At 38.3% G+C, this 16,715-nt stretch overlaps 1 protein-coding gene and 1 non-coding gene across 3 annotated transcripts in view; one reads left to right on the top strand and one right to left on the bottom strand.

Moving 5' to 3' along the window:
- Positions 1–16,715, top strand: part of Sugct (succinyl-CoA glutarate-CoA transferase) — an 837,324-nt gene that overhangs the window by 247,631 nt on the left and 572,978 nt on the right. The window lies entirely within an intron of this gene.
- On the bottom strand, positions 6,269–6,375 carry Gm24873. The gene has a single exon (XR_003950770.1). It is a non-coding gene; the product is annotated as a U6 spliceosomal RNA (small nuclear RNA).

The raw sequence follows: 16,715 nt of genomic DNA, 5'->3' as shown, positions 1-16,715 counted from the left end.
GATTGGATTTAACTACTGTCTCAAGAGATAGAACCCATACATGACATCATCAATGTGACCAAGAGCCTGTAACTAGATAGGTCATGGGCAACAGGGGAAAACCTATTACTAGTATTCTACAAGGACATGGCAATAAAACAATTTGTGAAATATTATTGCTATGTTTTCATGGTTGTACATTGCTCAACCCTCATCAAAGAAACTTCTTGAAGTGGGTGGTAATTAATACAAAGACTTAATCCTAGTCAATGTGCAGAGAGTAAGAGATTAACATTGGATGTTTAACCCTGAAAGGGATATCTTTAGCCCTGAAAGGCATGGGAAGATTTTAAGAGCCAAAGGGGAAACATCAAGGAAACTGTTTTTCAGACAGAATAAGGTAGATGCTCACATGAATTCACAATGATCATGACAGCAAGCACAAGCCCTACAAGCTTGATAAAATCTAAGCATGGAATTTATTTCCTTTTATTAATTTATTATCCTTCCTTTCCCATCTCTATTAAAGTCTCCACATTTCTCCACTTCCCCTTTGATAACATTGCTATTTTCCTCTCCAGAACGCTTTCCTCTCACCTCTAGTGGTTCCTTTCTACTTTCCTGGCTTCTATAGTTATTTCAGGTTATACACTGAAATTTAAAGATTTAAATCTAGTATCCATAAATACGAACAATTAGGTAGTGTTTGTTTTATGAGATAATTTATTCAGTATAATATTTCCCAGTTCTATTAACTTACATATAAATTTCATGACTTAATTTTTCTATATCTGAATAGAATTTCATTGTTTATTTGTAACATATTTTCATTATCTATCCATCATTTGATGAACATCTAGGCTTCTTTTCACCCCTTTAATTTTAATATTGTAACCCGAGTTTATTAGAAACTCCCTTGCCAATTTCAGTTTCTTAAAAGCCTACATTTGTGTGAATTCTGATATCCAGTTATCTTTCAAATCATCAAAAATCTATTCACATGTATGCTCATGAGGATAGAAAACTATCGTGAGTACACTGAAGAAGAACACTGAATTTATTTTTTATTGTTGAAGTTTAGCCAACATCAAAACCGAAGTACTCTCATTTCTTTTTTTTTTTTTTTCCATTTTTTATTAGGTATTTAACTCATTTACATTTCCAATGCTATACCAAAAGTCCCCCATATCCACCCACCCCCACTCCCCTGCCCACCCACTCCCCCTTTTTGGCCCTGGTATTCCCCTGTACTGGGGCATATAAAGTTTGCAAGTCCAATGGGCCTCTCTTTCCAGTGATGGCCGACTAGGCCATCTTTTGATATATATGCAGCTAGAGTCAAGAGCTCCGGGGTACTGGTTAGCTCATAATGTTGTTCCACCTATAGGGTTGCAGATCCCTTTAGCTCCTTGGCTACTTTCTCTAGCTCCTCCATTGGGAGCCCTATGATCCATCCATTAGCTGACTGTGAGCATCCACTTCTGTGTTTGCTGGGCCCCGGCATAGTCTCACAAGAGACAGCTACATCTGCGTCCTTTCAATAAAATCTTGCTAGTGTATGCAATGGTGTCAGCGTTTGGATGCTGATTATGGGGTGGATCCCTGGCTATGGCAGTCTCTACATGGTCCATCCTTTCATCTCAGCTCCAAACTCCGTCTCTGTAACTCCTTCCATGGGTGTTTTGTTCCCAAATCTAAGGAGGGGCATAGTGTCCACACTTCAGTCTTCATTCTCCTTGAGTTTCATGTGTTTAGCAAATTATATCTTATATCTTGGGTATCCTAGGTTTGGGGCTAATATCCACTTATCAGTGAATACATATTGTGTGAGTTTCTTTGTGAATGTGTTACCTCACTCAGGATGATGCCCTCCAGGTCCATCCATTTGGCTAGGAATTTCATAAATTCATTCTTTTTAATAGCTGAGTAGTACTCCATTGTGTAGATGTACCACATTTTCTGTATCCATTCCTCTGTTGAGGGGCATCTAGGTTCTTTCCAGCTTCTGGCTATTATAAATAAGGCTGCTATGAACATAGTGGAGCATGTGTCCTTCTTACCTGTTGGGGCATCTTCTGGATATATGCCCAGGAGAGGTATTGCTGGATCCTCCGGTAGTACTATGTCCAGTTTTCTGAGGAACCGCCAGACTGATTTCCAGAGTGGTTGTACAAGCCTGCACTCCCACCAACAATGGAGGAGTGTTCCTCTTTCTCCACATCCTCGCCAGCATCTGCTGTCACCTGAATTTTTGATCTTAGCCATTCTGACTGGTGTGAGGTGGAATCTCAGGGTTGTTTTGATTTGCATTTCCCTGATGATTAAGGATGTTGAACATTTTTTCAGGTGCTTCTCTGCCATTCGGTATTCCTCACGTGAGAATTCTTTGTTCAGTTCTGAGCCCCATTTTTTAATGGGGTTATTTGATTTTCTGAAGTCCACCTTCTTGAGTTCTTTATATATGTTGGATATTAGTCCCCTATCTGATTTAGGATAGGTAAAGATCCTTTCCCAATCTGTTGGTGGTCTTTTTGTCTTATTGACGGTGTCTTTTGCCTTGCAGAAACTTTGGAGTTTCATTAGGTCCCATTTGTCGATTCTCGATCTTACAGCACAAGCCATTGTTGTTCTGTTCAGGAATTTTTCCCCTGTGCCCATATCTTCAAGGCTTTTCCCCACTTTCTCCTCTATAAGTTTCAGTGTCTCTGGTTTTATGTGAAGTTCCTTGATCCACTTAGATTTGACCTTAGTACAAGGAGATAAGTATGGATCGATTCGCATTCTTCTACACGATAACAACCAGTTGTGCCAGCACCAATTGTTGAAAATGCTGTCTTTCTTCCACTGGATGGTTTTAGCTCCCTTGTCGAAGATCAAGTGACCATAGGTGTGTGGGTTCGTTTCTGGATCTTCAATTCTATTCCATTGGTCTACTTGTCTGTCTCTATACCAGTACCATGCAGTTTTTATCACAATTGCTCTGTAGTAAAGCTTTAGGTCTGGCATGGTGATTCCGCCAGAAGTTCTTTTATCCTTGAGAAGACTTTTTGCTATTCTAGGTTTTTTGTTATTCCAGACAAATTTGCAAATTGCTCCTTCCAATTCGTTGAAGAATTGAGTTGGAATTTTGATGGGGATTGCATTGAATCTGTAGATTGCTTTTGGCAAGATAGCCATTTTTACAATGTTGATCCTGCCAATCCATGAGCATGGGAGATCTTTCCATCTTCTGAGATCTTCTTTAATTTCTTTCTTCAGAGATTTGAAGTTTTTATCATACAGATCTTTCACCTCCTTAGTTAGAGTCACGCCAAGATATTTTATATTATTTGTGACTATTGAGAAGGGTGTTGTTTCCCTAATTTCTTTCTCAGCCTGTTTATTCTTTGTATAGAGAAAGGCCATTGACTTGTTTGAGTTTATTTTATATCCAGCTACTTCACCGAAGCTGTTTATCAGGTTTAGGAGTTCTCTGGTAGAATTTTTAGGGTCACTTATATATACTATCATATCATCTGCAAAAAGTGATATTTTGACTTCCTCTTTCCCAATTTGTATCCCCTTGATCTCCTTTTGTTGTCGAATTGCTCTGGCTAATACTTCAAGTACTATGTTGAAAAGGTAGGGAGAAAGTGGGCAGCCTTGTCTAGTCCCTGATTTTAGTGGGATTGCTTCCAGCTTCTCTCCATTTATTTTGATGTTGGCTACTGGTTTGCTGTAGATTGCTTTTATCATGTTTAGGTATGGGCCTTGAATTCCTGATCTTTCCAACACTTTTATCATGAATGGGTGTTGGATCTTGTCAAATGCTTTTTCTGCATCTAACGAGATGATCATGAGGTTTTTGTCTTTGAGTTTGTTTATATAATGGATTACATTGATGGATTTTCGTATATTAAACCATCCCTGCATCCCTGGAATAAAACCTACTTGGTCAGGATGGATGATTGCTTTAATGTGTTCTTGGATTCGGTTAGCGAGAATTTTATTGAGGATTTTTGCATCGACATTCATAAGAGAAATTGGTCTGAAGTTCTCTATCTTTGTTGGGTCTTTCTGTGGTTTAGGTATCAGAGTAATAGTGGCTTCATAAAATGAGTTGGGTAGAGTACCTTCTACTTCTATTTTGTGAAATAGTTTGTGCAGAACTGGAATTAGATCTTCTTTGAAGGTCTGATAGAACTCTGCACTAAACCCATCTGGTCCTGGGCTTTTTTTGGTTGGGAGACTATTAATAACTGCTTCTATTTCTTTAGGTGATATGGGACTGTTTAGATGGTCAACTTGATCCTGATTCAACTTTGGTACCTGGTATCTGTCCAGAAATTTGTCCATTTCGTCCAGGTTTTCCAGTTTTGTTGAGTATAGCCTTTTGTAGAAGGATCTGATGGTGTTTTGGATTTCTTCAGGATCTGTTGTTATGTCTCCCTTTTCATTTCTGATTTTGTTAATTAGGATTTTGTCCCTGTGCCCTTTAGTGAGTCTAGCTAAGGGTTTATCTATCTTGTTGATTTTCTCAAAGAACCAACTCCTCGTTTGGTTAATTCTTTGAATAGTTCTTCTTGTTTCCACTTGGTTGATTTCACCCCTGAGTTTGATTATTTCCTGCCGTCTACTCCTCTTGGGTGAATTTGCTTCCTTTTTTTCTAGGGCTTTTAGATGTGTTGTCAAGCTGCTAGTATGTGCTGTCTCCCGTTTCTTCTTGGAGGCACTCAGCGCTATGAGTTTCCCTCTTAGAAATGCTTTCATTGTGTCCCATAGGTTTGGGTACGTTGTGGCTTCATTTTCATTAAACTCTAAAAAGTCTTTAATTTCTTTCTTTATTCCTTCCTTGACCAAGGTATCATTGAGAAGAGTGTTATTCAGTTTCCATGTGAATGTTGGCTTTCCATTATTTATGTTGTTATTGAAGATCAGTCTTAGGCCATGGTGGTCTGATAGGATACATGGGACAATTTCAATATTTTTGTATCTATTGAGGCCTGTTTTGTGACCAATTATATGGTCAATTTTGGAGAAGGTCCCGTGAGGTGCTGAGAAGAAGGTATATCCTTTTGTTTTAGGATAAAATGTTCTGTAGATATCTGTCAGGTCCATTTGTTTCATAACTTCTGTTAGTTTCACTGTGTCCCTGTTTAGTTTCTGTTTCCACGATCTGTCCTTTGAAGAAAGTGGTGTGTTGAAGTCTCCCACTATTATTGTGTGAGGTGCAATGTATGCTTTGAGCTTTACTAAAGTGTCTCTAATGAATGTGGCTGCCCTTGCATTTGGTGCGTAGATATTCAGAATTGAGAGTTCCTCTTGGAGGATTTTACCTTTGATGAGTATGAAGTGTCCCTCCTTGTCTTTTTTGATAACTTTGGGTTGGAAGTCGATTTTATCCGATATTAAAATGGCTACTCCAGCTTGTTTCTTCAGTCCATTTGCTTGGAAAATTTTTTTCCAGCCTTTCACTCTGAGGTAGTGTCTGTCTTTTTCCCTGAGATGGGTTTCCTGTAAGCAGCAGAATGTTGGGTCCTGTTTGTGTAGCCAGTCTGTTAGTCTATGTCTTTTTATTGGGGAATTGAGTCCATTGATATTAAGAGATATTAAGGAAAAGTAATTGTTGCTCCCTTTTATTTTTGTTGTTAGAGTTGGCATTCTGTTCTTGTGGCTGTCTTCTTTTTGGTTTGTTGAATGATTACTTTCTTGGTTGTTCTAGGGCGTGATTTCCGTCCTTGTATTGCTTCTTTTCTGTTATTATCCTTTGAAGGGCTGGATTCGTGGAAAGATATTGTGTGAACTTGGTTTTGTCGTGGAATACTTTGGTTTCTCCATCTATGGTAATTGAGAGTTTGGCCGGGTATAGTAGCCTGGGCTGGCATTTGTGTTCTCTTAGTGTCTGTATAATATCTGTCCAGGCTCTTCTGGCTTTCATAGTCTCTGGTGAAAAGTCTGGTGTAATTCTGATAGGCCTTCCTTTATATGTTACTTGACCTTTCTCCCTTACTGCTTTTAATATTCTATCTTTATTTAGTGCATTTGTTGTTCTGATTATTATGTGTCGGGAGGAATTTCTTTTCTGGTCCAGTCTATTTGGAGTTCTGTATGCTTCTTGTATGATCATGGGAATCTCTTTTTTTATGTTTGGGAAGTTTTCTTCTATTATTTTGTTGAAGATATTAGCTGGCCCTTTAAGTTGAAAATCTTCATTCTCATCAATTCCTATTATCCGTAGGTTTGGTCTTCTCATTGTGTCCTGGATTACCTGGATGTTTTGAGTTAGGATCCTTTTGCATTTTGTATTTTCAAAAATATGGAACGCTTCACGAATTTGCGTGTCATCCTTGCGCAGGGGCCATGCTAATCTTCTCTGTATCGTTCCAATTTTAGTATATGTGCTGCCGAAGCGAGCACAGTACTCTCATTTCTAATTATGTGCTTTGTCTGCTACCAAGGAGGTTCACTAATATAAAGGAATTGGGGTCATACCATTGAACTTCAATTCCATGATCAATACAAATTTTCATAAGATCAGTCAGGTCAAAGAAATTGCAATGACAACCATCTTCTTCCCTTTATAGGGCTCTGAAATTTAATCCTATCATCTCTCAATTCTTGCCCCTTCCTTCCTCTCTTTTCTCCATTTTCCTTTCCTTCTTTTTCTTACCCCTTCCCTTTCTTTCTTTCCTTTTTTATATTCAGAGGTCTCTATTACTCAGACTGTTCTCAAGTTCCTGAGCTCCATCCTCTCTTCTTAAGTAGCTGTTACTGTAGGCATATATTACCACCGTTGGCTACTCTATAATTCCTATACCCATTAGCCTTAATCACTTCCGGAACTCTAACTCTTCCAGGCCATTTATTGTCAGCTATTAGGATATGTTCAGCTCTTTATTTGATCCAGACAATTTTTGTGCCATGTTTCTTGGCGACTTTACTTTTACCACATAGAGAATTTACCAAATACTTAGACTTAATTTTTTTAAACATCCCCCTCTCTTAATGATAATTTCCTCTTCATACTATGTTCTCACTCAGATATTTCTCTAATGTCAGAGTGCATATGGATCATCCAAATATCTAGTATGAAGTGAGGCTGATGCTGTCTATGCTATGAGCATTAAGGTTCCATATTTAGGTTTAATAAGATGACATCTTTTTTTTTGTCCTGATTAAGCTTAATATTCTATCCAACTAAAAACACTATCTTGTATACATAAACATGTGGATGTAGTTTACATCTTCAAAGATCTACCATCTAGCAAGGTGTGGTGAATATGTATAATTAAAGCCTGAACAATGTAGTGAGGCTCTGTCTCAAAAACAAAAACAATCCCCAAGTCTCAAAACACCAACACCACCAAAACAACAATAACAGAACAACCACATGCCCTGCAAAAAACCCAAAAAACCAAAATAAACCAAAAAACCTAGCATTCATATGGTAGAGCACTTGCCTAGGATAGGAAGGGCTCTGAGTTCAACCCATACTATTGCAAGAAATGAAACAAAATACTGACAAATTTACCAACTAAAACCAAAACAAAATAAGTGAACCAAATCTACCTACCTACCAACTTAGGCTCCAAGGCATGTCTTTTTCTATTGAAAATTCCATTTTATTGTCCTTTTATGTTACAAAACCTTTCCAAAGAATTTGGCTAGTGTTTTCTGGAAGGCAATGGTGCACTCACCATCGCTTCTAGGATGCTTCACAGATAATAAGGTTGAATAGCTTATGGACCTTGGGCAGGCGCAGGTGTCAGGAAGGTGGTGGACTTCTATGCTTCGTGTGGACTCCTTGAGCCTTTCAAACAAAGACTCTTCAAAGAGTTTTTTTTTCTTTCTAAGTGACCTGATCAATCACATAATGATTCTTTTCTAGAGTTTTTTTTTTTTTTCTGAACTAGCTTCTAATTCAAAAGATGGAAGAAAACAGTTACTTAGATGATTAAATGAAATACTGTCCTCTTTACCTCACTTTGGGTTTATTCAACCAAGGAGTACAGCAGGAAGCTGTGCTTTGTTATTTCTGGGAGGGACATTGTGCTGTGTATTTAATTTGGCCAGAACAGAGACTCAGACAGGCAGTAAATTCCAAGTGAGGAGAGGCAGCACTTTGTTATCATTCCTTAGACAATGTCCAAGTGCTGTTAAATCATGCAGATTAGGTAACATTGAGAATATTTTTATATTTTTTAGGTCACATTAAGAAACCCTTTTAAATGTCAAAATTTAAACAATACACATCTGTCTCTTTTTATGTGTGGTTTTGTTTCTAAATCATAGTCACACAAAGGCACTCATTAAAGTGTGAAGATACAGATTGAACAGCTGTGTGCCTGCACTGCATACTTAACTTAGTTGATGAAATGGTAATAATTAGTAGTGACCATTCTGGATACCACTGAATACATGGCATATAATTGGGATACATATTCATGTATGTTTGTATTACATATCAAACTTTCTTTTCATTTTATACTGATTAAAAGGATATCTAGAGCTGGACAGTAGCGTTGCAGCCGTTTAATTGCACCATTTTCAAGGCAGAGGCAGGAGGATCTCTGTGAGTTTGAGGCTAGCCTGATCTACAGAGTGAGTTCCAGGACATCTAGGGATACACAGAGAGACTCTTTCTTGAAAAAGCAAACAACAACAAAAAAGGAAACCTAGAGAATTTAAGTTTCCTATGTTCTAGCCTAGAATCATGGATTTAAGATTCTAAAATTTATTTATTTTTCCCACTATATCCAAGTTAGAAGTTCTTTTAGTGCTAGGCACAATATAAGATAGGTACTTGTTTCTTTATTAGCTAGAGAAGAATTCTTCCTTTTCCATCATGTGTTTGAAATGAAAGATAACATATCTGTTATGATTCTAGAAGGCAGAAAACATAGTATGTGTCCCCGCCATAGAAGTATATCTGAACACTGATGTATGGATCATATAAGCTCCCAGTAGCATAGTTTCAACTCACTGCTTCTATATGACCATTGACAAGTCAAGTAAACAGTTTCTTGAGCCTGCTGTGAAGGACACAGTATTTTAGTCCTGCAAACAACAGAACTCCGAGACAGTATAATAGGACCAATTCTGAGGGCTTGAAGTTTGCAGTTAGACCTGGAAGATTTAAGTGAGACATTGTGAGCTGAGTATCTTACCTGACTCCAATTAAGTTCCAGTAAAAGGAAACTCCTATTGCCATTGCTGTAGGGGAATTGTCATTATAACTCTGTGAAAGTCTGAAATATTATCTAAAAACATCTATGAAAACTTAGGGGCAAAATAAGTAAAGATATATACATCAAATTTTAACTTTCATGAAATTTGTAGTTTAATTCAAATGAGGACAACATTTTTAAATTTCAAAATCTTGTCCTGGAACTTAAAAAAAATTGTATTATCGATATATTGTCCAACTGTAGCAATATTAAAAGAATTGTTTGAGATGAGAAAGATAAGAGTGACTTAGTTACTAAATGCAATGAGAATTTTAGTTTAATGTATTGTTAATAAAGATGCAGTAAGACTCACAGTCAATCAAAGGAAATAGGACAATTTGATTAAAATATGAACTATTCTCTGACAAGGATTGGGGTCCATCTTTATATATATATCTGTAAGATGCAATTAGATGAACAGTTCTCCTTCAGCATTAAAAAAGCAAGGAAAAGGGCTGGAGATGACTCAGTGGTGGTGACAGGTGCTTACTGCTCTCCTAGAGGACTGGAGTTCACTTCCCAGCATCTATGACAGGCAGCTGTAGGTCCAGTTCTGTGGAATCTGACGTCCTCTTCTGGCATCCTCAAGCAGTCCTACACATTTAACATACACTCAAACAAATACAAGTATAAATAAGAATCCTTTAAAAGATGGGCGAAATACAAGCTATGTTAGATACATATTCTTTTCTAATAATTATCTGTTAAAATATTATATTATTAGAAATACAGGCAAAAGAAAATGCACATCAATAGGCAATAAATTAAAAAGAAATTAATTGATGAAAGTATTGAAACTTTTATGTCAATATTGTTACTGATAAGATGGTATTAAAATAGGATAAACTTCTAGTCTTCCATTACAGTCATTCAGCATCCAAAAGTTTTGAAAAATGTAATGACGTATGTCATTGATATCCTGTAAATTATCTGATGATCACCAAGTCCACACTTCTGTTAATTTACTTCTTTGTATTGGTAATTTTTCTTCCAAATGTTTTCTCAATGGTGTAAGCAAAAATTCATTTCACTTCTTTATTTGATGTAACCCCTCCCACATAAATTCTAACATACAGCCTGTTCTGGTCTGAATGAGTTACACCTCCCATAGACTCATGTGTTTGAAACCTTGGTCCTCTGTTTGTGACACTGTTTGCGGAGACTAAGGAACCTTCAGACAATGAATGCTTGATGGAGGAGGTACGCCACTGGGAATGGGCTTTGGTGGTTTAGAGCCTTGAATGCTTCCTGCTTTCACTTTGCTTGCTCTGAGCACATGAAGCATGGACAGCTAATTTCTTGTCCCTGCTGCTGTTCCCTGCTGCTGTGGCTAAGATGGAAATGTAAGCTGAAATAAAACTTTTTTTTTTACTTAAAAAAGTAAATATGAGTTACTGGGTTATAGCAAAAACATTAGATTGGTTTTCTTTTTCTTTTATTTTGGTTTTTGTAATGTTGATAGTTGACTCCAGGACCTCATTGGGTTGTGGAGTGTGTGCTATACCACTTAGTTATAACCCTGGCACTCACACTGCATTTCAGAAAATTCTGCAAAATTTTAAATTAATTAACAGTGACAATTTAAAACTTAAAGTTCATTTTCTGGTAAATTGAAGTGCTAATTTTGTGATCTCTTCCCCTTCTCCCTAAGGTTGGACCAGGTATCATGTGTGTACTTCAAAGCTTCTGAATGCCTCAATTCTCTTAAATTTGAGAATCTTGTTAAAACAAAATGAAGCCTTCTTTGAAGGCCCTGCTTACTTTGAAATAAACTGGCATAGACTTTGCCACAATTCTAAGAAAATAGGTCATTGGGCAGTCCAAGAGGCAGATAAAATTAGGGAGTATTGCCAGCTACTGGCATAGTAGCTGCCAATCTACTTCTCCTGGAAGATACTTAGCTTTCTTTAATTTGAAACAAAATTTCTGAACTTCAGATAATGCTCAAGGACAGTGCATTGTGATGCTTAAAAACTATTTTGATTTTTGAAAATCACAATGGCCTTCAATTAACAGTTGCAGAATTTTAAACATGCTTTATTGCTGGGCAAAGCAGTAAAAGGCACAAGGAGAGGCAATAGATTGGAAAACATTGGAAGGTGTTTTAGAATTTCATCTGCTTCTCTCCCATTCTCAAGACACATGAAGAATTGATATGATTGTATATTTCTTATGCTAACAAATATGCTAACGATTATAAAAAAGGAAGCAAATGTCATTTTGAATAAGAAAGATGTTAAATAGCCATTACAATCAGTAACAAGTTAGTAAGAGGCATTACAACTAAGAGGTGATGTTAATGAGCGATTACTATGCTCCAGTTATTAAATGCTTCATACATATTAATTTAGTCACACAACAGTCATTTAAATAATCATGATATTTATATTAATACTTATATTACAGTATATTTCTCACTTTCCACCAAAGAAACAGAGGAAATGAGAGTTTAGGTAACTTGGTCACAGTCACAATTATGTTATAACTAGGCCTTTAACTTGGGCAGGAGGACCTGGGTCTATGACAGGACCTGGCAGATGATTTTCTGTTTTAATGTCACCTTTGAGAAAGAACTATGTGGCATTTTTCTCTTCATAATTCCCCCCTCAAGGCTGCCAAGAGCAGTTGAAGAGGCGTAAACATTTCAGTTGTTTATTCATTACAGGGATCCTTAATTATGACTTAAAAGCAAATTTCCTTCAGGAAGTCAGATTTTACATCTTCAGAATAAATCTTTTGATTGCATATGTTATAATTGTATTAGAATAGTAATTAGGTCAGTTCGTAGGGAAACAGTTCTCTCTCTCCCCCCATCATTTTAATGAAAATGCAATCTTTTAGCAATGCATGAGATTGGGTGGTTTCAGCTATTGTGAGACTCATGGCTTCTGGTTTTCAAATGGTATTTCCATAAGGTTGTAGGCTGGGGCAGGAGTCGGAGACAGAAGATCTATTTGGGACATGAGAGGATAAGCTTGAAAGAAAACAAGTAGACACATTTCCAAAAATTCCAACTTCATATCAAAGGAAGAAGTTCTCCTTTTTCTGCATTTGTTAGATTGAAATAGAGGTTCTACTGCTTGTAAAACGTATTTGTTCCAGGTTAATAATTTTGTAATAAGACAGGACTGGAAAGTGGTTTTCATGCATGTTTGTATGTTTTAGAGATTACAGAATGGTCTCCTTCTTTGTTGGAAATTGGTTGTAGGCCATAGGCTGGTAGAACTAGAAACTAAGTCTACTCTAGAGCAGAGGGAGACTTTGGTAAGAGGAGTCATGTATGGCCTGCAGGGCTCCTCTGGGGAGGAGAGATTAATTTACTGTTAAGAGACTAGGCTGTGGTGTCTGTGACCCCTCGGGCTCTTTCACAAGAGTCTCTGAGCTCTGCCTGATCTTTGGCTGTGGGTCTCTGCATCTGTTTTTCTCTGCCACTGGATGAAGCCTCCTAGGAAACAATTATGCTAGGCTCCTGCATGCAAGCTTAGTAGAGTATCATTAAAAGTGTCAGAAGTTGGCTCTCTCCTATGGAATGTGTCTCAAGTTGGACCAGTCATTAGTTGGCCATTCCCTCAATCTCTGCTTCATTTTTATCCCTGTGCATCTTGTAGGCAGGACAAATTTTGGGCTTGGCTACAGGAGGTGGCCACTTCACTCTCCATTGCCCCAGCTTCTAGGAGTCTCAGATAGGGTCAACCCCATAGACTTCTGGAAGCCTCCTCCATTCCACATCTCCCACTAGTCCCAGAGATGCCCCACACAGATTTCTGTTCTCTCTCTCAGCCTTCTCCCACACCCCTCCGCACAGCTGATCCCCATTCCCATTCCCTGTCTCACTCCTTCTTCTACCCAGGTCCCTCTCTCCATCTGCCTCTGATATCTATTTTATTTCCCTTTCTGAGTGAGATTCAAGCTTCCTACCTTGGGCACTCCTTATTACTTAGTTTATTTTGGGTCTGTAGATTGTATCATGGTTATCCTGTACTTTATGGCTAATGTCCATTTATAAGTGAATACATACCATGTGTGCATTTCTGGGTTTGGGTTACCTCACTGAGAATGATATTTTCTACTTCCATCTATTTGCCTTCAAATTTCATGATGTTGTTGTTTTTAATAGTATTCCATTGTGTATATGTACCACATTTTCTTTATCCATTCTTCAGTTGAAGGACATCTAAGTTGGTTCCAGTTTCTGGCTATTACCACAAAAAGGTCTACACAGTTAATTAACCTGGGCCCATGATAGCTCACAGAGACTGAACCACCAACTAAAGATCATGCAGTGGCTCCACTTAGGACTCTCACAATTTCTAGCAGATGTGTGGGTGCCCTAACAACTGGAACAGGGGCAGTCTTTAATTCTGTTGCCCTCCAGTGGATCTCTTTCCTCTAGCTGAATTGCCTGCACAGGCTTCAGTTGGAGAGGATATTAGTCCTGCTGGGACTGATGTCCTGGGTCAGGGTAGTACCTAAGGGGGCTTCCCCTTCTCTGAGTAGAATGTGATGGAGCAATAGGAGGAGGAATTTGTGAGGGTAGCACAGGGGCCTGCAATAGGGATGTAAAGTGAATAAATGACAACATCATTTTGCTAACTTCAAAATAACAAAAAAAATACTAGACTGATAATTCTGTGTAGAGGTCAAGGTTCTTTAGAATAAGTCACACAGTTCTGGATTTGGGCAGCAGTTGGAGTTTCTGTAGTTATGCTTCTTAGAAGTTCTTAGAAATAAACCCAGAAAAATGTATTAAAATTCTGAATAGGTTTGTTACCTTACCATGGTGGATCCCTATTCAAAAACGAATTAACTTGAGTAGTGGGAGAAAAATTGAGCTCTGAAACAAGTAAAAATTAATACTAAAATTCAGTTAGGGTCTAGCTGTATATATAGTTCAGTGGCAGAATGTTTCTTTCTACGTTCATGGACTCTAGTTCCATCCCCAGTATTGCAAACCAAAAGTCTACAAGGGGTGTTTGCAATGAAAGGGAATATATATTGTATTCAGTGCTGAAGTGAATATGTATTGGAGACCTGAGCAGACAGGGAACAGCATTTATGCTGCTGAGCGGGGCTATGAAGTCGGAACACTGACAGAGTCAAGGGTCCCTTTGACCCACTTGTCTTCTGAGGGTAGGAACAGATGTGAGCTCTCTTGGGACATGGCTCCAATGAGAGGTCTAGGAATGGCAGCAGGGGTATCATCTGCGTGTTTGTTAGATGTGACAGGCTCTGGTTCACTCTTCCAGCAGAGATTCACTCTCACATTAGGCTTTGGGAATCCTTGCTCTAATTTGAATCCCCCCTTAGTCATTTCAGGAAGAGTCCACTAGATGTCACTCTTGTAACCTGGTAACGGGATTGTAAATTTCAGTTGGGCCTTGCAAGAATTTCCGACCAAGATCTTATTATTAGATGATTTCCACCCCCCTCCCCCTCAGGGCTACTGATATACACACTGATTATTTAAGGTAAAATTACCTTTCTTCTTTGGTTCAAAGTATTCATAGGGATTCCTGGAAACGATTTTCATTTTGTTGAATTACCACTGCTGTTCACTGTCTTCCCCCACCCCACTTTTTGCAGGAGTTGGTCTGTCATTATATAACCTTAGCATGGGGTATGCTGCTAATTCTTTGAGCTGAGAGAGTACTACTCTGGGCTGCACACACTAACATACAGGCTTGATCTCTGTGGAAATTGTTGAGACTAGAAAGGAATGAAGGCTGGACTGTGGAAATAGCATCAACCTGGGATGTGCTTGCTGGAGGAAGTGCCAGCCTTTCTGCGATCTTGGAATGTCTCTAGGGTAGTTTTATAAAGAAGACTATGTCTTCCCAGGAAAAAAAGTTTAACTATAATCTTGTAGGGAGTTAGTTTCAACCATGGAATGAATGTAAGCACATTTGCAGGTACAGTAACATCCTGAGGGAGATTTTATATTTTGAGAGATGTATCAGGTGCTTATGAAAGGACCTGTTAACAGCTGGTTAGGTCTGCATGTTAGAAAAGACAGTTGGACAGATTAAAGACCATGCTTTAGAAAAGCCCAGCCTGAGAAAGCTAGTTTCTTGAAATAAAACAACTACTTGCGCAGTTCTTCCTTAGTCTGATGTGGGTTTTCATCTGTTGCAACAAATGTAGCGGAAAAAGGAATAAAGTAACAGGTGTGTGTATATCTGACTGTGTTTCCTGAGCCTGTGTATTTCCTTTTATGGAGGGAGGGGCGCCTGATTTGTAACATGCATCGCTAAATGAATGAAAATGTTTACTCTAATTAATTTCAGCAAAGAAAAATGCCTATCCACCGGAAAGCAATATAGCTTTAGCTTAAATGCGATCGTCGTTTGTTGGGAAGGCAGTTGGGATGTTTCCTTCAAACTTTAAGATTCCTTCCTAGGTTGTTTATTAGGACTTGATCAATGGGAAAGGAATTAATTTTACAATATTTTTCCTAAAATAATTTTTTATGTTTTCAAAGCAGTACTTAAGTTGCAGAAAACATCCCTAAAATGGTTGTTTCCAATTGTAGCCACCATGAGAACTTTTACTCCTGTGAAGATATGGTTTTAGTTGACCATCCTCTTTCCAGTTGAATATTGCCCATCATTTCCTTTTGATTGTTACTCCTGAGGCACACAGCCGCCAAGGATAGCATCATATGAGGACGTGCTGTTTGGCTTGTAGCAGGGGCTTGGGAATTAAGTCCTTTGAAGCACTGATTCATTCTGCAGAAGATCTTCATTTATTTAATAGTTGAAAATACTGTCTGCCTCAGGGTTGTGGTGATGAATTGGCACATCAGTGTGTTGAATGTCTGTAGCATAGTGTCTGGTGTCTACTGTGTGTTTAGTATAAATACTATGTACCAAGGTACTTAACGGTACCTTTTAAAGTCATTTCTGTACCTACCCCAGCCACAGACCTATAGTTACTTGCATTTTTCAGCTGTTACAACAGCTCAACAACTGTGACAGAAGCCCCTGTTCTAATAATATACCTTTACCAAAGAGCTCCAGAATATGCATAAGTCTACTTTTTCCTCAGCCTGGGAAATGTATCCCTGAGGATGAAAGGGTGTTAGCAGGATCAGAATAGCCAAATTGAAGAGTGGTAGGAAGAAAATCAATCCTAGAACAAAAGCAGGGAGAGAATTTCTCCTTACAACCTACATTGAAATCCTAAGTGAAAATTCACTTCTGTGTTTAAAATGGTGATCCAGCTCAATATAACAGCACCTTATACCACAGGCTAGCCTATAGGACTGTTAGTAGTATATCAAGGCTAGCCTATGATCCAAATCACTTTTTAAAGGCATTTTTTATTAGATATTTTCTTCATTTACATTTCAAATGCTATCCCCAAGGCCCCCTTTACCCTCCCCCTGTCCGCTCCCCAACCCACCCACTCCTGCTTCCTGGTCCTGGCATTACCCTGTATTTGGGCATATAATCTTCGCAATACCAAGGGCCTCTCCTCCTATTGATGGCCATCTAGGCCATCCTCTGCTACATATGCAACACAGCTCTGGGG

Source organism: Mus musculus, chromosome 13 (genome assembly GCF_000001635.26).
Source record: "Mus musculus strain C57BL/6J chromosome 13, GRCm38.p6 C57BL/6J".
Classification (NCBI taxonomy): Eukaryota; Metazoa; Chordata; class Mammalia; order Rodentia; family Muridae; genus Mus; species Mus musculus.
This window is presented reverse-complemented; position numbering and strand designations above follow the sequence as displayed.